A 19,309-nucleotide genomic window follows, 5' to 3' on the forward strand; every position below is an offset into this window, starting at 1 on the left:
AGGCTTGCTCAAGATGACTTAAAATTTTATAGCTCAGCAGTTTTCAACCTGGAGTGATTTTTGCCTCCCAGGGGACATTCGGCAATGTCTGGAGACATTTTTGGTTGTTCCAACTGGTGTTATGTTAGTGGTGGTAGAGTGTGTGTGTGTGTGTGTGTGTGTGTGTGTATGTGTATGAGTGCACCCGTGTGTATACTCACTACTGGTAACTAGTGGGTGAGGCTAAGCATCCAACGAAGCGCAGGACCGTACCCCTTCCTCCCCTCTCCCACCCAAAATAAAAAATTACCAGGCCCAAATAGGAGGTTGAGAAACCTGGCATATAGCCTCACAGATGCTGTTCTGGAATGAGGGACATATACTGAACATATGAAATTATTGAGCATAAATGGTCAAATATATAAAATGCTTTGGAGGCAACCCTCGTTGTAATTTTCTTCCCTGTTCTTGTACTATATTTATTTCTTTGCTATTTCATTTAAATGGCAAACAAAAGAAAAGAAACAAAAAAATGAAAAAAAAAAACTACATAGAAACAAAATCACCATTTTTTTTCTTATCCCCTTTTGGTTAAAATGTAAACATTGCCAGCTTGCAAATGTTTAATTTGTTGTTGTCAGGTATGAACTGTAAATACCCGTTCAGTCCGGCAGGCTGGTGTTTCCCCTGCATAACTTCTAGCAAAGTATAGCATTGGGTTGACATTGTCACCCTGCTTAATTTAAATGTAGTTAAGTTCTGGTAAGTTTTTTTCTGTTGATTGAAAATGGACTTACCTTTCCTCAGTTGAATGCGGACGCACTTGCCTTTGGATACCTCCCTTTTAAATACGGTGGCATTTCGTCACCTCGATTTTGGAGGACAACCGTACCCCCAAATCCACGCACAGGTCAGAAGGGCAGATCCACCTTGATGCCACTCCATCATTTGCTGGGATGTTGGCAAACAGGACAGCAGTTCCAGCACCGCCAGAGGGCGCCAAAATGCCGCAAATAAAAGTTCCAAAGGTTCCGCTGCTTGCGGGAAGGTGAAACGGGCTTTTGTCTAATGAAAGAGCTGCCGTTGTAAGCGTTGTCATGCTGTTATTTTTTGCGTTTGCTTCTTGCCAACAGATAAGCAAGGTGGGCATACGACCCCACCCTGGCGGTTATTTTATGTCCCGGTGTTAAACTGGCAGTGCCTCAAGCCACCGGACACGTCGTAGTTGGCCACGGCTTTGACCTGTGCGCTCCTAGGCACAACTGGAAGGGTTGCCTTGGCTAAGCCAGTCTTCCTGGGAACGGGTTACCTCTTTTAAAGCACGGACATAAAACACCGACGGTTCCTTTCCTCGGGCTCTTGTCTTTCTCCTTCCTCTCCCAAATCCCGAGAGCATTCTTGCAGGGTCCGGGACGGCGCCCACCCCACTAAGGTGGACCTCGGCGGTCGCGCTAATCCCAAGCCTCAGACCTCGGGGCTCAGCGCAGCGTGCGAAGGAGCCGCCTGCCCACCTCGTCTGGTCCGCTGGGCGCCGCCCAGACTTGCCTGCAGTTAGCAGCCACCCTCAACCCCGAGGACATCTGTCTTGATGGGCTGAGGGGAACCACCAGGTCACCCTCGACCTCACCGCGCGTCCAGGTATCGGAATCTCAGGCGGACGTCGCGCGCGAGCGGGTTTGGGGTGCTGAGAAGGGTAGCAGGGGCGTCATTCATCACCTCGAGGCAGCCCCTTAAGACTGAGCAAGACCGAGCACTTCCTATCCAACCATTCCAAAGGGGGGGGGGGTTGAGAAAGAGAGAGAGGGAGAGAGAAGACAGAAGTGTCCACAGACAGCCCTGGAGCGGCGGGGGAGGGGAGGCGGTGCGGGGCTGGGGGGGGGGCGCGGGAAAGGACGGGGGGGGAGGGGAGGGGAGGGGAGGTGGGGAGGGATTGCAAAGCCCGCGTGGTGGGCAGATGAGGACAGGCAGGAGGGACGGGGGGAAGGAGGGGAGGGGAAGGGGAACGGGGGGACCACCGGGACGCAGGGAGGGGATCGGGATGGAGGGGAGTTGAAGGGAGGCGGGCGGGGCCCTGGATGGAGGGAAAGGGAGGGGAGGGAGGCGGGCGGGGTACGCGGGAGGAGGGAGGCTGGGCGGGCGGACGCGCCGGGGGAGGGCGCTGGGCAGGAAGGGGAGGGGGAGCGCGAGCGCGAGAAATGCAGAGGCTGCAGCGGCGGCGGCGGCGGCAGTAGCGGCAGCGGCGACGGCGGCGGCGGCAGCGCTCCAACTCGCTCCTCGCTCCGGGCTCCGCCGTCGAGCCGGGGAGAGAGCCTCCGCCTGCGGCCAGGCACCGGCCGGACGACGCCCGCGACCCGGGCCCCTCGGCGGCACCGCGCTCACCCAGGGGCGGCACAGGCACCCAGAGCCGGTAAGGAGGCGCGCCCCGGCGGCCCCGCCGCCCCCGCGGACCCGGGGCGCCGGCAGCCCGGGGGCCTCCGTGCGCCCCCCGCCCCACCTCGAGGCCCTTTGTTCTCTCCTCGCCGCGGCCGGGGGCGTGGGGCGCTGCGGGCCTGATTAGACGGCGCCCAACTGGGGACCCTCCGCGAGGTTCCCGTCGCACTTCGGGGATTCGGGGTGATGGGGGGGCCCGAGGTGGGTGTCTTCAGCCTCTCACAGGGTGGGAAGGATGTGGGGGTGGCGAGTCTGAAAAACGGAGTTGGGCGGTGGGTAGCGGGAGGGAAGCTTCTCGTTAAGGAGGAAATTGTCGAATGCGAAACCCTTTAAAACGCACTGAGTCCCGAAGAGACGGTTTTGTGGGGCTGAGGGAGCGTATCTGTCATCGGAACCATTCGCAGCCCGGAAGAAAGCGCTTGGGGCGCGGGGCGCAGCAGCAGAAGATGGAGGGTGGGGGTGGGGTGGGGCGGGGAGTAAGGGGGAGAAAGAATACGGGGATGTGGTGTGATCAGAAGGAAGGAGGTGCCTTTTTGGCTTCACAAATGGGGTTCCTTGACCCGGGGGACTCCTGAATCTTGGCCTGCGGGGGCCAAGGAATGCGAGGTTCACATGATGCCTCCTGAAGCACATCTGAGCGGATCAAAGCCACAGCCTCGGACGTAGCTGCATGGCCTTCCCACTAACCTGTGGGCTATCTCTGAGCATTTTATTTTTTCGAGGCTTGGGTTCGGAGACGCGCTGGGCGCCTCCACCCTCGCGGCCGCCGGGAGAGTGTGAGCTTGAACCTGACAGCGCGCCGTCCCCAACGGCCCAGCCCCGCTGTGAGCGAAGGTTTGGGGTTTAGCAGGTTTTGCCGAAAGCGCTAACGGTGAAACCCGACGCCTGGTTCCTGTCTCCCTCCCCACGCCCTCCCCCCGCCCCCGAAAAATAAAAATTGCGGAATCCCTGGATCCGTTCGCACGCACAACGCGCGCGGCTACAAACCGCATTCTTTTCATGAATATTCATCGAACGCTCGGCTGGGCTCCTTATCTGCTTCCCCAGAGGCATTTCCGCCTCGAAACGAACTCCGTGGACAGCCTTTGCCTGTAATTTTCACCCTGCCGAAATCAGCACCGCGCTCACGGGTGCAGTTTTGAGTACCGTGAACAGGGTTGACACACCTCGGTCTCCCGCGAGGCCACTGGCACATGTATGGCGGGTTAAAACCAAACGGTAGCATCGAGGTGGTCGTTTTGCTGTAGGGGTGTGGATCAACCTCCCCGGGATTACCGCCAGGGCTAACAGATCCTCAGTACTGCGGGCAAAATGAATGAATCGGCACTGTAATTACCTATTCCTTTGTCTTGGCCTCGCGCATGCGCCGGAGAGCAGGGTGTGGAGGGTCCCGGCAGCCCCATCTGATCTCTCCATCACTCACCCACCCACTCCCTTCCGAAGCCGAGGAACAAAGGCGTGTGCCCTAAATGTTGCGTGAAATCCTTGGACACAAATGACAGTTTTTTCCCCCCTTCGTGTGTGTGTTTCTTCTTTTCCAGGTTATCTGTCTTTTGCTTTCTTAGTGATTTCAGTTGACGAAAAATAAGATTATCCTTGGTGTTGAGAGCAAACAGGATTAAATATTTTTCGTGACCGAACACTATTTTCCTTTCTAGTACTGTCCATTGTTCTTTTTTTCTGTAGCATATTGCACCGCAGTGATGGTGGCCCTCGATTTGCATCAATTAACCATTTGACAGATTTTCCCTTCTGGTCCTTTGATTAAGGGACGTTGGTTTCAAAAACTGACAGTGGCTATCTGCCCCTAGTGTCGCTACTTGGGAGAAATTAAGACATTTTGGCGTTTATAGGAACAAGATGGCCTACAAATCCCGGAGCAGAGAAAATGGTTACCTTGTCAGACTCCTAACCCTGTCTGTTTTTCTCTTGATTCCTGCCTCATTGTTTCACTAGGGATCCCAAAGGCCAGCCCCATGGAGATGGAAATCACTGATAGGGAAGGAAGGAGGAAGAAGGCATCCTGGGCTGCTGGGGTGAAGATGTGACTGGATTAATAATGCTTCCCTTCTTTTGGGGGGGGGGCACTAACAGAAGCCATGATACATAAACCTTTGATGGTCGATTTTCTTCAAAATGGTGTATTATCCAGGTTATGGCCATTTAGATTTCTCTTTGGCTTTTTGGGCTACTTCATTCTACCATCCAAAAGGTGACATGAATGTAAAATAGCTAAAAACCGTATTTTTGCAATGACCTGTTAAGAATTTATGTTTAAGTATTCTCGGTACACCCTGGTAGGGCAACATGTAGCAGGCAAGTGGAAGTTACCTCTTTTGTTCCTTGTAATAAAAGGATATTGATATTGATCAGATTTAATATATCAGGGCCTATACTTGAGTGGGTAGCTGGCTGATACCCTCTCTGTTCCTTAGTATTGAGCGGCTTATTATGGTTTTGAGGGCTATCTGCAGGTTTTTTTTTTTTTTTTTCATTTTTTTTCCCCTTTAGGTTATGTTTCTGAGGGAGGAACGAGTTGGAATGTAGATGGATTTTGATAGCAAATATATGCCATTATGCCCCAAATTCAGTGAGTCATAGGTTTTTAAGCGAGATAATTTTTAAACGGAATTTGAAAAAATCATCAGTTACCTTTTCTTTCACCCAGCTGGTTTTTTGGCAGTCCTTAGCAGGTGGGGAAGGGAGCTAATGGGCCTTTTGACAAAATGCGCCAACAATAAGCATATCGCCAGTGGCATTTTTGTCTTTAACTGGTGCTCATGCTTGCATTATGACGAGCAGAAGAGCATCTTCTCTCCTGACGGACCGCCCTAATCTGAATGGCCAATGGCAGAGCTCTAAGGGCTTTGGCTCTCTGTCCTTGGAGGCATTTGCGTCATCTTACTGGATTTACAGAACACATCATATTATGGTCATTTATAGATGAGATGTGTTCTGCCTCTTCAGTTTTTGTGGGGTTTTTTTGTTTTTAAACAAAGTCACCATAACAACTTAAAAACTGTTTTTCATTCCATGGTTAAGATAATTAAGGTATGGAAAACTCACGTTTGGGGGAGATTTGGTCACTGTAAAATGAATGTGTGTGTGTTACACACAATAACTTTGTAGCAAAATCCAAACATTTTTTAAGGTGCCATGTAAATACACATGGCTATATACATTACACACACACGCGTATATACACGTTATGTATACATACACAGGCAATACAATAAAAATCTTATTAATGATATGAAGCTAAACTCGTTGGTGGAGAGTTTTATATGGTTATTGATTATTTTATAGTGCTTCATATTGGTCTTTGGAAAATGATGAATTTTTGGTCCTTCTAAATACGTATGTGAATTGGGGGAGCCTGGCTAGTACCCTAAGCAGCTCATTTCCAATTTCTAGCAGGTGTAAAACAAACGGTTGCCTTGACATCTTAAATTAAGATGTTCATTTAGAGACTTAAAAACTACGTGAAGGGCCAGTGAACTTCAGAAGCTGTAATAAACAACGCTTAAAAAATAAAGGACTTACCAAATCGTTCTGTCTTATTTTTCTGATCTCTTCTAAAATTTTGTTTTGAAAAAAATCCAAAAAAGGCCTGTCACCTATCGTGTGTCAGAAGCAGTTGCTCTTGGTGTCTGATTCTGTGGAAAGAAGCGCTCCGATTTGTGTGGGCCTGTAGCTTACACGGAGTTATACCTACTCATTTTACACCTTCTTTATCAAAGGTCGACGTCTTAATGCCCGTTTTAGCTGGTGAACTGGAAGCCAGGTAACTGCTGAGGAGAAACGGAGGCTGTAGACAAGTTGTTCTTGGGGAAATGGTGCAGCAGCTAGCATTTCATGAGGTTTTCTCAGCCCACCCAATCCTTTCCATTTATTCCAGTTTCTTAAGACTTCAGATAACCCAATACAACATGAGCTTTACTCTTTGGCATAATTATGGTGGATGCATAATCAGGAAATAGCTTTGAGGTTGTGAATAGCACAGAATTTTTTTTCTTTCTTTCTTTTTTTTTTAAGAGGAAATACTCCGTGTGTTCTGGGGAGTCTCCCTAAGGCACAGTGGAAAGTAACTGGGTTTGAAAAATCTCTAGACACTGTCTAATTACACTGTGGGCAAATTACTTCAAGCCTCTCTGAATTTCACTTTCTTCCATTGTAAAGTTGGGGTAATAATTCTTACTTTCTCGTGATAATAAGGACCACACATATGGCTAAAATGTGCATAAGTACAATGGCTAGTTCTCGGAGGCTTCTTGACCTCTCAGTTTGCATTTTCAACACAGTCGTGTGATTGACATCCCTAACTAATTTCCGTACGTTGAGCTGTATTTTGGTCCCATGCTGATTAATCAGGACCTGTGGGTTTCAGTGTATTCAGTTAGAAATTGGATATTTCAATTTCAGAGATGCTCAAATATCATAATTGCTAACTACTGTCCTCATACACATACATGTTTGAAATTTAATGAGACACTGTATGGGAATTTGCCCCAAAGTGGATTGAAGGAAGCCAGGGTAGTCACCCTCATTGAATTTCCCATGGCTGTTTACATAACCCAAGAGATGGCATTTACATTCTTTTGAGAAAATATAGGGGTAGTCCTAAAGCCACAGATGCTCCCAGCCTGCCCAAGGAAGGTTTCTGTTAAATGCTGTTCCTCCCATTGCTATTAAGACAGATATCTAGGTAAGTGCCCAGGGAACCACATGGAGGGTAAAAGATGACTGTATAGAATCCAGTTCTTACCAGGATATAGTTCAATTGTAATTTCCAGAAGACACAAGCCTTAGCAACACGGATTAAACAGCATTCTCTTTTTCCCTCTGGAAGTCAGAAATGGGGTGACATGGATACAGAGAGTCCTATAGTGGATTTTCCACAAAAACAGGGAGAGCAGAGAGTTTTTTGACTAGCTGAGGCCATTGGTGAGGGGAGGTTGGAAGTGAGCAGGTTTCAAAGTCTAGGAATAAATTCCTGAAAGCTTTGGAGATTTAGAAATAGAAACCATCTGCATGCACACCAGGGGCCCAGGGCATAAGAAAACATTTCAAGATAATATAGAAAAACGGCGTTTAGTGGGGAAGGCAAAGCATTTGCACAATATTTCCTCATCCCTTAAACATTTTATGAACTTGTTTTTGAATTGATTATTTTTTCTTCATTTTAGAAAGGACTGGGTTTCGTTGGTTTGTTGCTTAAACTTCTCTTTGAAATATATACTTCAGCCATTCTTTGTACACGGTGTAGGGAGTATAATTTTTAGAAAAGCATGATTTGGAGGGCTAGGTGTGGTAGAGTTGGACTTTGGAGCCAGCTCCACTGGGTTGTTCAGTAGCTGTGTGGCCTTTGGCAAATTGCTTACCTTCTCTGTGCCTCAATACTCATCTATAAAATGGGGGTTACGTTATAATAGAGTTTTTGTAAGGGTCCAGGGAAATCGTCAAACACTTAGGACACTCACATATTCTGCATGTTTGTAAGGCACATTCACCATAAAGTGGTGAGAGAACCAGCTTTCCTCTATGTGTATAGCTATTCACATGCTTGTTTTAAAGAGGTTGTCATCGAAAAATAGGTCTGTGGTTGGTACCTTGGACAGAAGTTGGTAGAACGTAGAAGTATTACATGGTTTAGGAAAACCCACCATGTGTAGCCATGATACCTTGAATATGTTGCCAGGGCACTTGTCCTAGTTTCAGAAGTCCAGAGTGTGTCGATTAATACAGCCCCAGCCTCCATATTGAACTGATATTAAAGTGGAAGAAAAAAAAAAAGTGAAAGTCCTGGCAACTTCAGAGACCTTCAGAAAAAGGCTTACTGTTTTGATAAGGTTGAGATCTGGGCAAAACTGTATGACCTGGGCAATAGACATAATTCATTCAGATTCCTGAAAGTAGGAAGTTTTTGTGTATCCTGAATCAAGATGCATTCGTTTGCATTTGATTAGTACTAAGATTGATATAAACCAGTCTTGATATTTAAAATTCCAAGGACACATGGTATACACTTGCCCACATCCCCACCATCCCATGCCAAGAGTAAAACCTGTATTATTCAGGAATCTAAAGGTATTGTCACCTGTTCACAAAATTTTTGGAATTATACCCACGGAGACCTTAGTCACCCTGGCTTCTTAAAAGTGGAAAGGAAGTCCTTGGAGTTTCAGATATTTAGGTTTGAGGGATCCTGGAATCAATTTGAACCTTTCAGGCATTTAATTCCGGAATCTGCCCAAGTGATTTTCATCTGACCTTCTGGACAGTGAGTTTTGCTGTTAGGTGAAGGTAAAGTCATTTTCATTTTGGTTAAATCATTTTGTTTCCCTTTGTTTAAAAGATTTTATTTATGAGAAAGTGAGGGGGATAATGGGGGGGACAGAGGGAGAGGGAGAAGCAGGCTCCCTGCTGAACGGAGAACCCAGTGTGGGGCTCCATCCCAGGACCCCGGGATCATGACCTGAGCCAGAGGCAGGCGCTTAACCGACTGAGCCACCCAGGTGTCCTAGTTAAGTCATTTTCTAAATAGTTTTTTTAAACAACTTTTTGAATCTTAGGGATTTAGGAGGGAAATTATATTTTACTGTATCTGTCAGGTATTCACCGTAGGAAAGGTTTTAGATATGGATGTTGTATCTTTTAAAAATTTTCCTCTATGAAAACTTGTTTCTTTGTTGTTGTTTAATCTGGAGACGTTAAAGGGTGAGATTGGACTGTTGATTCTGGTATGTCATGTGCTCTAATTGAATTTTATCCCCTCAAACAAATTCTAAAATGCATTTTACCCAGGAATAAATGAAAAATGGAGGTTTTGATAATGTACATAAGATTGTGGAGCTGATAGAAAGTCCTAGAATTCAAATCCACGTCTGATGGCCCTGTTCTGCTCTCCAGTGCTACACTGTACTTTTCCATAAGCCTTGGCCATTTTATGTCAGATGGACGTGGGATAAAGTGGGTGATCTTCTAACATTAGCATCTTCACTCTTCATTTAGAGAGAGTTGTCCTAAGTTCTTCAATGAAAGATTACTTACAAATTACCTATCTCGAAGAGATACAATGCAGAAGAAATATTTAGTCAGTAAATACTTTAAGTCATCTATAGATTAGAAGTGCTTCTTGTGGTGGTGAACATGAGCAAGTATCCTTAAGTCATCCTTTTCTTGGATGATGGTGACGACGACGACGACGATGGCTGCACCGAGTAAGACGGATGTGGCTTTGGTTGGCCCCTTCGCTTTGCTCGTTACACTTCACAAGTGGAAATAAGCACTCAGATGCCTTACCTGTGATTCTGCCTCTGAGATTCTACTTGACCCCCTTCCTGCTATGTACCTAGGGTGCCCGATGAGAGAAACAAGCTGAGTCCTAACTTTGTGAACCTGTTTTCATTCTGCCTCCGTGCAGGATTCATTTACAGAAAATGGGTGGCTTTTGTTAAATACCATCCTAACTACAGCCTCAGCCTTTTGTAAATCCTTGTGTCATCCTCACAGAACGATTGAAAGCTCATGACCTAAACACTTACTTTGGAGCTCAGAAGGACCTTAGAAAAGTTAGTGGCTTACTCAAAGTCTCATGAGCTGGTTGGTGGCCGAGTGGAAAGCCAGGTTATTTCCCAATAAAGCCTCACTCCTCCTGCCCCTCCCGTCTGTGGAATTGAGTCAAACTCTTACTCAATGTCTGCAACTGAAATTCCTGCCATTCTTTTACCCTGGTACCATTTTTTGAAAATCCAGCGCTGATCCTCTGTGTCTCTCCCTGCCGCCCTCTCTCACCACCTCTGCAGCAACAATGTCTTCTGTCTTTGATGGACCCACTGGTGCACCCTGTCTGCAGATAGAACTAAATTTTGGCGTCAGTATCTTTGTTTTCCTCCTAAAATGAACCGTGGTGCAGGCTTGGGGGGCTGCAGAGGGAGGGTACACAGTTGGGAAGAAAGGCAGTTGGCTTTAGACTAATTTGGGGTGCTGTAAAGTGAGTGCGACAGTCCAGCATTGTGCCCTAGGAAAGCTCAAGGAGTCTCTTGGAAGGTCCAGGGAGCAGTGTTGTGGAAAAAGGGGGGACACCAGCTTTTATGCCGATTGCTAGCGTTAACTGGCTTATTGGTTTGACAGCTGCCTAAAACACGAGGTTTAATCGTTTTTCTTCAGAATTGCCATTTATAGTATTTGGGCCGACTTAGAGGATTTAAATCCTTGGGCTGCAAGTTTCTAAAGTAGCCGTGAAAATATGGCACTGATGTACTTACGTTGTTAAAACACTTTGTAAAGCTTAGTAGCCAGGTATTTGAAACTTACTTTAGCAAGGTAAATTGTGTGCATTCCCACTTGGAGAAACTGATAAGTTTACTTCAAGTTTACTTCTGATCAGAGACAATGTTAATTTTAAGTTTAAAATGATCTATTTAGACATTTCAGTAAGCGGAGAATTAACTTTGATGCATTTGTGGTCTTTCCAGGGAAACCTGTAATACATAAGTGACTTCACAGGTTTTATAATGGTTTTAATTACTACAGTTTTGTAGGTCGGAAATATATTCCTAAAATAAATCTAAGTGAAGACTTCTTTTTCAAGTTTATGAAGAAACAGACGTTAGAGAGCAGCCTCTGGTGGTTGAGCTTTCTAAATTTCAAGTGTCCTGGATTGCCTGGCAAACCGATTTTGAACAGACCCACCTCGTTTACCTGTTGACAGCTGTTCAGAACACCATTACCACATAGACTAATACAATAGCAAGTTATAACACCATCTAACTGGGGAAACACTGTATCGAAAGAGAAAACAACGCAACGGTCTAGTAACCGTAAGAACATCCCTGTTACTTCAGGATATAGAGAAGAGAGGTCTTCTTGGGTCTTTGTAGAGAACTGTCTTAGCTTCTCTGAGCTTGTCTCGAAAACAGTAGGGGCTGGAGGAATATTTGCCGTCTTTGACCTTTACAGATGTTCTCAGCTGTTTCAATACAGAAGAGCGGCATCCGTATTTGCCTTGGGCATATTTGAGATGATTGTGGAAAAGGCAAATCTAGAGAAATCAGTGATCTATAGGTGGGAAGATGGGAGATGCCTTTCTGCCCTCCTTTATCCTGCATTTCATCAAGAAGATAGGGTGAGGTTACGTGACCACTTGGGCGTTTACTAAAGACATTCATATGGTTAAATAAGGTGGTCTGGAATCTTCTCTGAATGACTCATTTTCCTAAGGAAAAAAGAATCACAACAGTTGGTGAGGACAATAGCTCCTGGGGCTTTTCATGATCACCCAACCTCAGCGACAAGGAGGTTTGTTACAGCACTCAGATTTCCGTAGTAGCCCTGGTGATCTTTTGTCAAGACCTCAAGCCTTGAATTCCCAGGGCTCACCCAACTGGACTTTGGAAACCTGGTTCTAGAATTTCCAGTGCTTGGCTTTCAGACAAATAGTAACAGGTGTTTGTAACAATGTTCTCCACAAGGTTGTTAATAGAAGATTAATAATGGTTTCCCAGGTATGTGTTTCTTCATGTGACAACTATCCAAATGTTACTCTTCTCCCTCCTCCAATCCAATGGTTGACTAATGATTGAAAAGCCTCATTGACGGTTTCATTGGCGCAAGAGACAGAAACATTAATAGCTCACTCCATTCCCCTCTACCCTTTCTGTTCGAACTGGTTTTGTTTCCACCATCCAGAGAGTTTAGCTTTTTTTTTTTTTAAAGATTTTATTTATTTATTTGACAGAGATAGAGGCAGCCAGTGAGAGAGGGAACACAAGCAGGGGGAGTGGGAAAGGAAGAAGTAGGCTCCCAGCAGAGGAGCCTGATGTGGGGCTCGATCCCACAACGCCGGGATCACGCCCTGAGCCGAAGGCAGACGCTTAAGCGCCGTGCCACCCAGGCGCCCCCAGAGAGTTTAGCTTTATTTCATCTGCACTAAAGTCTCTTGGGTGGGTGGCCATCCTAGGAGACCCCAGCTGACCACAATGCAGAGACGTAACTGCACAAGGGAATTAAAATACATGATTTCACTAAGGTGAGAGTGGTAGTTTTAAATGGAATAAACTCAGTGGGAAGGAGTTCTCGTAGTATTTCTAAGATCTCACCTTTAACTTTCTGTGAACTCTGAGTGCAGGGAATGTAACAAAAAGTGAATTTTTGTAAGACTGAATCGAAATGTCCATGGCTTCACATTGCTCCCGCTCCCCCAGAGAACCCTGTTCATGAGCCCTTCCTACTTATAAAATACCACTTCGCTGTACTTGGAACTTGAGTGCTGTCGATACTAACACAGTCTTTGTATCGTTGCCTCCAGCAACAAGTACTACTACACTAAGGAGAACAGGTAGTGGTTAGAAGGAGCCGTTGGCAAATTAGGACAGATGAACTCCTGTTCCCCTTTAACTTGCCTTCTCTAAGCCAAGAGTTCCTACTTGCAGGTCTCCTTCCTGTATCGATCCCCATGGGCTAGGCATTCTACCAAAGGAGAATCTTTTGTTACTACTTTCTATAGTGAGGTAGCCAAGAATCTCAGATAAAGGGCAGAGAAGTCCAGAATGATGTAATACTGCAAAAAATGTGACTGCTGTCTCTAAGGGGAGTGAGAAAAAAACCCAAAAAACAAAAAACTGAAGCCAGTTTTGAGTTGGGCCTGATTCCTGTTGCAAGAGGGTGTAACATGGGGGGAGATAGATCTGAAAACCCCACCCCACCCAACCCAAACCCTTAGGGCATTTAGGCAGTTGTTAGTGGTAGCACGTCATGTGGCTGACCCAGCAGGCCCTGGCATGTTAGCAATAGTTTGGACGGTTTACCTGGTAGAGAAATCATCTAACTGCTTAGACAAATGTGTCGGAATGCTAAAACGCACTGTGGTGAGTGTGAGGTCTCATTGGCATTTCCATTTAAATCTGATTCTGAAAATATATTGAACGAGCTCCCTACCTGATTAAGCGGTCCAATCTTGGGTGGGGGGCGGCATTTGTGCAATGGTATTACTTGTTAAATATTGAGGTTTGTAAAATGCTTCTGAAAAGGAGGAACGGGCTGTACCTGGAAGTTTTTGTTTGGTAATTTTGCAGCCATGTTTCTGGACGGAGAGAGGGGAAACACCATTCCTTTCTGTTTCTAGGAGTGTCTGGACTCCCCCTTGTGTGGGCAGGATTTCTGGTAAGTACAGAAAGTAAGCAAAACTACACTGTTCTAGGTTCACGTCAGTGACCTCTTGTCAGTGAGCCCCACTGCTCCCTCCTCCTAGTGTTTGTGTGACAGGAGGAAGGGAAGAGGCAGGAGAGGTGGGGAAACAAACATGTAGTAATGGAAACTGTAGAAGACACCAATGCTTTGTTCCTGTCTTGGTCTTCTCGGGCTGCCATTACACAATACCACAGACTGTGGCTTAAACAACAGAAATTGCTTTTCTCATAGTTGATGGAGGCTAGAAGTACATGATCAAGGAGTTGGCATATTTGGTTTCTTCCGAAGTCTTTCTCCTTGGCTTGCAGGTGGCCGCCATCTTGCTGGGTCCTCCTGCACTTGTGTGCCCACATCCATCCCTCTTGTCTCTTCCTACTCTCTCTAAGCACACCAGTCCTACTGGGTGAAGGGCCACCCTGATGGCCTCATTTTAGCTTAATCACCCCTTTAGAAGCCCAGTCTCTAAATACATTCACATTTTGAGGTAGTGGGGCTTCCACGAATGAATTCTGTAGGAACACAGCTCAACATGTAACAACTCATGCTTGATATTAAGAAAGGTGGTTTATAGTGAGGAACATTCGAAAGTCCTGTGCAGAAGGCTGCTTCACTCATCCTTGCCCTCGATAGGAGAGTGAAGAGAATCAGCAGTACTTGAGCCCCTGGCTTGGTTCTCACCAACCCATGTGGGGCACACATAAGGGTCTCCATTTGACATGAGATGCAGAGAAGTTAATTTCCCCAGGATTCATGTCACTAGAAAATGTCAAGCCTGGTGTAAGATTCAAAGTCGTGCTTCTGTGGCTTCATTGTACTGAGGATGGCAAAGGGTATAGGCAGGTACGGTCCCCTGTTGTTGTGCGCATGGTGGACGCGGTTACATGCCAGAGGCCTTGGAATCCTCAACACGGTGCCCTAAGCAGTTGCCACTGGTAAGCATTAACGTGTGGTGAGACCTGCTTTCCGCTCTAGCCTTAGATGGTGGTTCTTTGCGTCTGCCTGAAGGCTATCCCATTTGGATATCCACACACTCAAATATGACAAGAGAGCGAACAAAGGAAGTGAGAAAGATTGATTTAGTGAGGGCAGTGTAAAGAGCTAGCCCTAGTCTTGAGTAAAGGAAGATGGAGTTATTGGGGGAAGGCCCTCTGGAAAAAGCTCCTACCAATGGTGACGATGGCAGAGAGACCTTATTGTAGACGAAAGAGTTGAACAGATGCATGGCCTAATTTAAAATCATCCGTAGGATCCAGGCTTATTTGTAGGGATTCACTACCCAACGCCCTTACCATGGAGCGGGTTGTAGTGGATGGAGAGGGTGGAAGACAGGCCTTATACAAAGGCAGGTGTGGGAGGAGTGGGTAGAACTGTGAGGAAAGGTTTACCCTACAGTGGGACACCAGGGGGTGGAAAGTAAGAAGTGTCAGGAATCATATGAAGTCCTGATGACTGCTAAAATCAAGGCTAATAAATTTTGGGTCTTTCCAAACAATAAAACAAGTAGTGATACTTACGGGATTTTTTGAGGGGCATTCTTAACAAATGTGGATGTGGGTATATCTTAGCATAAAACTTTGGAGAGACTCTCTAAAAAAGCAGTTTGCAATGTTTGAGGGTGCCCTCTGGAGTGATTCAACCATTGCTGTTTCAAGTTTCAGGTCACGTCATGTTGTGTTAACTACAGCAATAAAAATATTACCTCATTAATCCACCACGAAATCAAATATAACAATTCAATTTTACTAAACCAGATAAACCACAGGCCCTAAAATAATTGAAAGTTGGTACTATTTAGTATCTTTTATAAAAGCTTGTAAGTGGTAGATTACTTTCTGCATAAAATGTGCTGTAAGTAATAGAATTTTTAATTTTAACTCTTTAATTTATGCAACGTCTATTTTCAAGCTGATATCCGTGGTCCTCAGTTAGCACTCGCTCTTGGTCAATTCTTTTTCCTCTCATTCCTGAAAACTGGGCTCTTCCTGGTGACAAAGCTGGATAAGTCTACCTTGTCATTGTCTCTGTATGTTCAGTGACCTCTACTCTAAGCCATGAACCTCGTGGAAGCTTCTGTCCCTCTCCTTGATTACTGCTGTCATACTCTTCTATATCTGAGCATGGCATCCCTCTGCCTAAGACTTTATATCATGACTTTCTGGTCCACTTAGAATAAAATACAAAAATCCTTGCTGATCTGCAAGTCCCTGCACATTCATCTTCCAGTTTCCTCTTCAAACTCCGTCATCTTTCTCTCTCATCCACCCTGCGTTCTCCAGCCATGCCTGGGTTCTCTCCATGCTGCATGAAGTCTCTTGCCTACTATTCCTTCTGCCTGGAATATTCTTTCTCCCACTGTCCAAGTACTCTTCACTTACATGCTGCTTTTTCAGAGATGCCTTTCCTGCCTCTCCCCACACCTCTTGTAGCACTTGGCATTTTTATTCTTGCGTTGATTAATACTGATGTGATTATTTAATGTCTCCATTCCTCTGGATGAAAGGACCAGAAGGCAGAACTGTCTTGGTTTTGTTGACCCCTAACAGTGCTCTATGACAGTTCTGATGCGTGCCAAGCACTCCATGTTTGTGCAGTGTACAAGGTTGCCTACCGTACATTCTAGTTCTTCTGAAAATCACCTTTGGCAGCTGAAAGGGCTCCCCTTTATGGACACTAAATTTCACCCCATCTGTTGTGCTTACTAGGAAGATGACTATCTGATGAACTCCAATTAGTGTAATTATTCTGTTTCCAGGCAGTAACTTTAGTAGTAATTGTTCTAAAGCCCTGAGACATTACAAATAATTAGTACTAATGGCTTATGCATCTAAGCTCCCTCCCTAGGTAGGGTCTCCAAGGGAGAACGAAACTGTGTATTATTTGTAGGAAACAAACACTGTTACACTATGGAATCTTTTCAGAAGTAAACCACAGCGAGTGAAAGCTGGGGCTGATTATAGGTACGTTCCTCCTCTTTTCCTCCAAGTTACTGGATATCATGGGTTTGCGCTGGGTCACTGAGCAACTTAACCAGTGCATGACCTAACACCGTCGTGAAGTTGGGCATGTTAGGCCCGCAGATGGCGTATGGTGTTAAATCTTTACACATTAGTTAGTTATAACAAAGTAAAGATGACTTTAGCCCTGGTTCTGTGCTGTAACTGCTTACTCTTAACTTGTGCATTCCTCCAAGCCGGAAGCCGGCTTCATTCATCATTGGATGTCAGTTTCTAGCTCAGAACCTGTGGTCACGGAAAGGGCTGAAGGCACAGAAGAGCATGTAAGGCCTATGTCAGAACATTGTTACTTGTTTTGCCTTCCAGGAACCAGCTGGTAATGAACCTTTAGCAAACACCATAGTGTTTCCTTTAGGGGGTGGGGGGCACACAATTAAGAAAGCATTTTGATTCCCCCCTTCCTTCCTCGTTTTCATACACCTCTCGATGGCCAGCATTCAACTGTCATTGTCTCCTCCCTGAGTGTCAGTGCCTTAGTTTGAACTAAGGTGATATGCGGTAAACACTCTCCTGTCAACTCTGAGATCTCTCACAGATCTGTGTCTCGTCTCCTAAAGTCGAGTCTTATTGATGGAATTCTTATTAAAAATGTTTGTAGGTTTTTACCTTGATATAGGGTGGATTTCCAAATCAGACTGTGTTTAAGAAATAAAAATGCAGGGTTTCAGTAAACCTGCCTCTGACAATGACAATTTATTCATTCTAAAAGGTTTCTAGATATTTCATTTGCAAAATTTTTATTGTAATAGGTTTCTTTTTTACATCTTAAAAGTATGGTTATAGTAGAGATGATCACAGTCTTCATTGCCTGTATTGGTGAGCTGAGTTGGGGTGTGAGACCATCTACATGATTTATACCCTAAACACTTACTACTTATACTGTTAAATCAGTACTTCATCTTTAAGTGGGCTCATTGGAAATGAATTCAGTTTATGGATTAGCTAGCTGCACCTGTGACCTCCTTCCCCTGATGCCCCTCAGCTCAGCACACAGAAGGGCACTTCTGTGTCCATCGAAAGGAGCTAGCCGTCAGGAAAAGGGAGAGTGCCACTATAGGTGGTCTAATCCATAAGGTCAAGCCAGTTTGATTTAAATTGGGTAGTAGAATAGAAAGGACAGTGATAACTCTGTGCAGTTCCTTTTTTATCTTAGGCACTGTTTAGTCTCCCTAACTTCATGCTCTGTTTGGAAGCCTTGGCCCCGTTGTAGGTCAGGTACTCAGAAGATGTAATTAGCTGGAATGCGGTGGAATCGATGTTTGAGCAGGAATTTACAACACAAACTGGCTGACGGATACGCCTTTTGATGTGTATTTCCAAGCAGTTTACTACATGATATTTTCCCTCCTTTATTTTTCCTTAAACCCTCTGATGTGATGCATCGAGGAAGCCCGAGCTCTGTTGCTGTAGGTGTCTCGATTTGGTCATCTCTGAACTGCGGGGAGTTCACGTGGGCCTCCATCTTTGTGAGCACACACTTCCCCTCCCCTCTGCAGTTTTGAAGATTATTCTGTTTCTGCTTAATAAACATGGTACGGTGTGGATGCACATGATACACTCACACATTTGCAGCCCTGAGTTAAAAACAAAAAAACAAAAAAACATACAGTTAAAAGATACAAATATTACTTTTGTGATGAATGTATCCTTTTTAAAGATCAGAGTGGAGACCAAGCTTTTTAAAAGCAGTTCCAATGAGCAACCAATGTGGGATTTTTCTACTCTGTTAAATGCAACGTGGGAAAATACAAACCACATTAAGCTATTGCAGAATTAATGTTTGTTTATTGAATGAGCTGGGAGATGCAAAGACCGGTTTCCTTCCTTTAAGGAGCTTAGAGTTGGGGAAAGCAAACAAGCACACCAGTAATTACAATGAGACAAGTGTTGTTCTCTAGATATGTGGGATAGAGACACCGGCCAGAAGATAGCCACTACATTAGCTGCTTGGATCAATGATTGCTTCTGTCTTTTCTCTGTTCTACTGTATGTGGTTGACCCCCTTCTTTCACTTGACTAAGCCATGTGAGATATTCCAAGTTCAGTTGGCAATTATGGAAAGAGTTTTATGTGAATATCACTTTTGAGAATATGGAATTCAGGATTGATTTTGTTTCGTATAAAGGCCTGAATTACCAGATAGAAAAGACATTTATGTATCTTACATTTCCATCAAAAACAAAGTGTTTAAGGATTGGAAATGGAAGGAAGAGCCTTCCAAAAATAGTAATTAAAACACAGTAAGGAATATACTTTGTATCTCTACCCTATGGTGCGTGAAGGACCTCTTGGGGAAATGTCCCCCGCAGGTGCCCGTCCTGCCAGCATAACCGCACTGATGGTACTCAGGGTACTCGGCTGGGGGGATTGAGGGAGGAATTGCTATTGCTCCCATCTTCAGGATGCCAAGAAAAGCTCACGGTGGTTTGCAGGATCCTTCAAATCTTTATTCTAGGGAAGCTGACTTCTTGAATCAGAGGTGTAAGTGGTGTTTGTCCTTGATTCCAGAGAGAGATGTAATCCCTAAGAACACAAATTGGGGGTGCAAGGAAGCGACTCTGAAATTACACATGACATACAATGACAAGGGGTATCTCTGTTCAAAGAAAACATTTTATTGAGATAAAGTCTGCTTTGGAAAATGTTAATGCTGAAACTTCTTCGTGAATTGGGTAAGTTTGCAGGGCTAAGGTGGA

At 45.1% G+C, this 19,309-nt stretch overlaps 1 protein-coding gene across 2 annotated transcripts in view; it reads left to right on the forward strand.

The window, feature by feature from the left end:
- The first annotated feature begins 1,595 nt into the window (after window positions 1-1,595).
- Window positions 1,596-19,309, forward strand: part of BASP1 (brain abundant membrane attached signal protein 1) — a 54,997-nt gene continuing 37,283 nt past the window's right edge. The window contains exon 1 of one of the 2 annotated variants that reach the window (XM_048224360.2): window positions 1,596-1,617. The gene's annotated coding sequence lies outside the window, so the exon portion shown is untranslated. Of the gene's footprint in view, window positions 1,618-2,179; window positions 2,387-19,309 lie in introns of those variants that run through there. The other variant, XM_026506721.4, reaches the window with a different exon arrangement.

This window comes from Ursus arctos, unplaced genomic scaffold (genome assembly GCF_023065955.2).
Source record: "Ursus arctos isolate Adak ecotype North America unplaced genomic scaffold, UrsArc2.0 scaffold_15, whole genome shotgun sequence".
In the NCBI taxonomy this organism is placed as follows: Eukaryota; Metazoa; Chordata; class Mammalia; order Carnivora; family Ursidae; genus Ursus; species Ursus arctos.